This window comes from Triticum dicoccoides, chromosome 7A (genome assembly GCF_002162155.2).
Source record: "Triticum dicoccoides isolate Atlit2015 ecotype Zavitan chromosome 7A, WEW_v2.0, whole genome shotgun sequence".
Lineage (NCBI taxonomy): Eukaryota > Viridiplantae > Streptophyta > Magnoliopsida > Poales > Poaceae > Triticum > Triticum dicoccoides.
In genome coordinates, this window is record NC_041392.1 from 719,614,539 (window position 1) to 719,620,728 (window position 6,190).

Consider the following 6,190-nt stretch of genomic DNA (forward strand, 5'->3'; position numbering starts at 1 on the left):
TGGCCGGGTACATCTTTAATTAAACTCTGATGTTGAAGAAGAAAAAAGACGCAATGATTGATTTTTTGCCCTTAGGACCTGCTTTTTTCTTGGCAAGCTAGAGAACAAATGGGCCAAATTGAAGGGGTAGTTGATGAAATATTGAAGATCATTGAAACAATTGAAAGCTCATAAGATAAGTGTAAACCTGTGTGCAAAAAAATATAGCCCCGACATTTATGTAATTCTAGAGATATTTTAATAAAAGCCAAAATATAATTATTGTAATAATTGTGTTTTGATCAATTATATTGATAACAAGTTTACAACAAAACTATGTTTGGTACCTTGCTTTACCCTGAGACTAATTTTTTTTTCATGACCTCTAGTTCAACACTTGCGAGCATGACCAATTTTGGACCATGCCATGAAAACCTAGTTTGACCCTAGCTTTATATATTTTGTCCATTGTTTAAGGACCCATGACATCTGATTACTGCTGAAATGTAATTGTACGCGTCACATACACACTGCCAGTTTAGTTGCAGTTTCATTGCTTTACAAGTGTATGCATCGTCTATATCATAATTTTCTTATCGTGCACACAACTTGCGGAACATTTCTGGATAGAGTATTGGAATCTGCGTAGTGGTGCTGCATTATGAATTTTGGGTACATAAATTTTACAATGTTGTTTGTCTCGTTGCATGGTGATGATATACATAAAGGACAGGAAAGCGAGTTCAGTCAGCTATACTGTTCCTCTTATGTTCATATGTTCAATATGTGAATGAGAAATTATAGAGCTTAGGGTACTGGTTTTAATTTTAAAACCCTTTTATTTCATAATACACGAGGAACTAGGAAGTCCAGCTTAGGCACATGCCTAAAGATCAGAAGCAGTAGGCTTTCAAGAGCAACTTCAGACTGTAAGGCCAAATCACCTCATCATCTTACCCAACTGATAGTATTATGTACTGTTAACTTTTCTGTAAAAATTAATAATTCAAAATGACCGTGGGCAGAATAACTAGAGAAGTTATGAGGGTCGACCAGTCACAAGTACCAGATAGTTCAGTTCAGTACGATTAATGAGCTTTCAGTGATGTTTGACTGAGCAAATTACGACATAAAGTTCAAAATAGAAACAATATTGTTTAAGCAAAATAACTATCATGCTCTCAATAACAAGTCTTAATTTGCTTGTACTAGCTAGAATGAATCACTAATTAATATCTCCAACAAAAAGTTGTATCATGCATGCAAGAAAATCCGCCATCGCACACCATATGAAGTATGAAATCCCAGTGGCGCAATACATCACATAGCAAGAGCGAATGATAAAAGAGACCTTCGGTGGTGGTATATTTGTTAGGACTACATGACCGGCTGTGTTCATTCTTAATGTTTATAGCACCGTCTGGGTTGTGTTTATTATGTACTATAGGATAGTAAGCTGGTGGTTTAGTACTCCACTGGATACATTTCCAAACAATAAAAAAGCACCATGAAATATCACTTGATAGTTACAAACGGAACAGATTTTGATAACAAAACAGAAAATGTGGTAAGAGTCTCAAAGCAGCAGCGACAGGCGATGGATGCATTCAGTCATGCACGATAAATCCCACGCATAGTACGAAAACCATTCATCCTGGGTAGGGTTTATTCTGTAAAGATAGTAAGCTAATGGCTTAGAACTTCGGGAATGTCCACTGGATACCTATGGATGGACGTGGTCCACGGCCCATGGGTGTTGCGGGCAGCAGGCTGGATGCACTCCCACACCACGCTGTTGCACTTGAACCCTGAGCCGAAGCCGACCATCCAAACACGATGGCCCTTGCGCATCCGTCCTTTGGCCTCCGCCTGTGCAGTGTCATCCGCGACGCCTCCACCTGCTCGTCCGAGAGACGGAGTTTTGTCTGCAGCTCGTCGATGACCGCGCGGCCGCCCGCGTGAATGCACATGTGCTTGAACGCCATGGAGAAGTTAGGGATGTAGGGCTTGACATGTGCGTGAAGCACCTTACGTGCAACAAAGGAGAGGGCGAAGAGGAGCTGCTCGGAGAAAGGCAGGACCAGCGGCGCGATCTCGGTGATGTTAGCCTGGAGTGAATTCCCGGCGATGGCCATCAGGTTCTTGCTGAGGTTGATCCCGACGTTCCCCTGGTCGTCCTCCTCCTGAAACACGCACCGGTAAGCGTTGTCGTCGTTTGCGCCGGTGAAGGTGCGCACGACGTGCTTCAGGCGGAACCGGGCGTTCACGGGGGACGTCGACAGCAGCGCCGCCACCCCGCCGACGCGGAACAGGCAGTTTGGCAGGAGCATCGCTCGCTCGTTCCCGACGTAGTAGTTCGGCGTGATGGTCTCCGTGGAGACGACCAGCGCGTGGGACCCCTGGGGAACAACCTGCAGGAGGTTGTTGGCGAGCCCCACGGTGATGAGCCCCGCGCTGCACCCCATGCCGGAGAGGTTCACGCTACGGATGTCGCAGCGCAGGTTGTACTTGTTCACGATGATGTCGACCAACGACGGCGTGGGGCAGAAGAGGCTGCAGTTGAGGACGAGCACGCCGATCGCGTCTGGGGTGACGCCGGTCTTGGCGAGCAGACGACGAGCTCGAACTCGGCGCGGGCGTTGTCGAGGGTGCAGTACTCGTGCGTCGGGACGCAGTGGTGCGCCTCCGGCAGGCAGGTCTGCTCCCCGAGCCCCGAGCGCGCCAGCAGCCGGGACATGAACCGGACGCTGCGCTCGCTGATGGTGGGCGTATGCTTGGTGTGCTCGATGAATGAGGCCATGGGGACGCGGGCGAGCGGCGAGGTGTCGAAGCAGGCATAGTCGATCAGGTACACCGCGCGCGGGCGGAGCACGAGGTAGACGACGGCCGCTGCGGCTGCAGAGAACAGGTGCGCTGGTCGGAGCCAGCTGATGATCTCCGCCGGGCCGAGCCGCACCAGGACGACGACACATGATGCGGCGAGGAAGTTGTCCACGATCAGCCGGTACACGGCCTTGAGCTTGAGCTGCATGGGCTGTGCCTGCACCGACGACCTCATGCTGCTTGTTTTCTCTTCCTTTAGAGTACTCGTCTTCCTTTAGAGTTCTTCGTCAAAGACTTGGGTCTTTTGCATTACTTTCTCGGTGTTGAGGTGGTGCCTTGTCCGGATGGCTTTCTTTTCTTTAGAAGTACTCTTTCCTTTATGAGCTCGGGTTAGTGTGTCTTTATTTGGTGCATCTAGTACTTCCACTTATATAGTAGTACATTGTCTAAAAAAAACCTTATATAGTATAGTACAAACAAAGCATTAATTGTAGTCAGCGGTAGCAGCGAACTGATGGGTCATTAACGCAAACGTAGCACTTGCGGCCGTCACTGTCAGCTCGTGGCGATGCTGTTGCTGCTTTAATTAAACTCTCAATGTCTTTTTCTTTCACAAAATTAAGCTTTCAATGTCTTCTTTTTTGCACAAAATTAAACTCTTAATGCCTTATTTTTGGTCCTGATCTTTTTTAGAAACAAAGTAGTATACAAACAGACGCTCACATGTAAACACGTATACTCAATCTTATAAAAACACACGTACACCATACCTTTATAAGCTCCTCCGAGAGGCTTAGTCGACGGGTATAGTGATTGACGAAGTTATCATAGACACCTCCCTAGCAATGAGATCATCGCCTTCCACTGAAAGAATAGTCTGCCTTTACAAGGTACACATGTGTCAAACCTGAAGTTTCATCCCTGGTAGGATGGGGTAAAACCAACCTACGAGCATGATGTGCGTGATTGCTTACTCGGATATAAACAGTGCCATGTGAGATTTGTAAAGTAAAAAAAATGTAAATTTTTGCCATAAAATATTAATTTATTGACATAGTCTACGTCTCTTGTTGCTATACTAAATAACCGTCTAGATTTTGTATGTGCCCTATTAAAATCGTCTAGATATTTTATTTTATTTTGCCATTAAACATGTTCACGCACAGTTTGCAATTTTCTCATGAAGAAAAGACATGTCTGGTGCCCTGGGTAATAAGAAAAAAGAAGCAAAATTGATACTAAAGAAAAGCCTTTTATGCCACTCATTTTTTGATGCGGAGCATCCTATGGATATCAAAATGTCAAGAGTCAGTTCGGCGAGTGACACGTGCGACATCTACTTCACATACACAAAGGTGAATCATCTCCTTTACACGTGCTCACTTGACCCCTTCAAGGATGGTATACTACTTGACATTTCTCCCGTGTGCATGCATAGGTATTGTCGGAATGCTACGGGCGACGTGGAGAAGTGCAAGCGCCAAGGAACACCTACACCATCCACGAGGGAAGCCTGGAAACAAAGACGCAAGAAGAAGAGCTGTCGAAGAAGCTCCAGCCACCGGACGACCGGTCGGGTCCGGACGTCCGGTGCCTGAAGATCCACCGGACGACCGGTCCAGACCGGACGATCGGTGTCCCTGCACCCGAGCCAAACGAGCGGACGTCCGACGCCACCGGACGACCGGCGACCGGACGACCGATCCAGACCAGAAATCCGCTACACCAGCATCCGAGCCAGAACGAGCGGACAACCGGCCCCTACCGGACGTCCGGCCGCCAACGAGCCACCGGACGACCGGTCCCCAGCAGACGTCCGGTACCTGGATGTGTCCAGTTGTGGGCTGAGGCCCATGTACCCCTTCACTTCACCCCCATTTGCACTAAGACTATAAATAGACCTCTCCCTCGTCCTTTCTAGGGTTAGCGTTGTGATAACTCATTTGAGAGGTAGAGCTACGCTCATCCATATCGGATCTCCTCCTTGTGAGAGACCGCGGCCTCTTCGGAGAAGATCCCCTTGGATTGAAGCCCCCTTTCTAAGGGAAGATCCCCCCGTGGATTCAAGACCTCCTCACGGAGAAGAACCGGTTACCTCTTGTATCGTCCATTGTTGACTTTGGATCTTGTATCTCCATTTGTGTTCATGGATCTAGCGCATGTGTGATCATTCTTGTTGGTTTGAGTGTTCTCTTGTGTTCCCCTCATGATTTTCCCCTCGTTTCCCTCCTTGTGTTCTTCGCATTCTTCGCGGGATCCGCTCCTTTCGTGAAAGATCGGGCCACTAGGGTTTTACCCTACATCATCTTGGTATCATGAGCCACGTTGATCACGATTTCGGAGCCTCCCCCACCGTTTTCTAGCCTTCTTTTGCTTGATTTCGTCCTAAATTCGAAAATTCCCACCAAAAATAGCCCCAATTTTTTTTTGTGATTTGTTGGTTTGATGATGTTCTTTTGATTTTGATCCATGGATTTGCTTGGTTTCAAGTGGATCTAGCATCTCCCCAAGTTTCCCCATCTTTCATCCACGAAATCTCATCAATTTTGACCCCAAAATCCCCAAATTCCGCCCAAAATTGCGTCTCGAATCTCGGATCTGGAGTTGACCCCGATACACCGGACGACCGACCGGACGACCGTCACCTTATCGGACGTCCGGAGCCACAGGAACCACCGGACGTCTGACCTTACCGGACGACCGGATCCCCCTAACCCCGAGCAGAATCAGCGGATTTCCGACCAGACCGGACATCCGGCGACCAGACGACCGTTTTTTCCGGACGTCTGCTACCTGTAGATATCACCTTCGGCTGATTTTTGTTTCGGTCATAACTAATTCATCCGAACTCCGATTTTTTGCGTTCTTTAGCTTGTTGAAAAGATCTTGACATCCTCCTTCCCACAAAAATACCACCAAAATCATTTGACTCCATCAAAGTTTTGGAAATTTGGCATCTTTGCCTAGGTCTTACACCACATCATCCGCTACACCACCACCGACTTCCGCAACCTAACCAATTTTGTTCCCCGTAGCATTAGTGGTTGCTTGAGGAGTGATTCGAGTCTCCTAAGGTGTCTAGGCTACTTAGGGACGGTTGCTTCTACATCAACCAACACCACCACTTCCGCATAACCTTGCCCACCATACACTTCCACTACCCCAAATTAACCCAATTTTGTTTGTGTTGTGAGTTGTGTCTCCTAAGGTGTTTCGGCTACTTAGGGACCGTGCTTCCAACTCCGACACCGTGTATAGTACACTACCATAACCTCCACTTCCGCATTGCGTACTCCACAACCCATCATTGCATTTCCACAATCCCTTTGAGCTTCCGCAACCACCACCGCATCCCGCTACCACCATTTTGACATTTGACGTTTGAGAT

The 6,190-nt window shown here is 47.5% G+C and overlaps 1 pseudogene; it reads right to left on the reverse strand.

Moving 5' to 3' along the window:
- Positions 1-1,665: 1,665 nt before the first annotated feature.
- On the reverse strand, positions 1,666-3,037 carry LOC119329031 (annotated as a pseudogene).
- Positions 3,038-6,190: the final 3,153 nt, after the last annotated feature.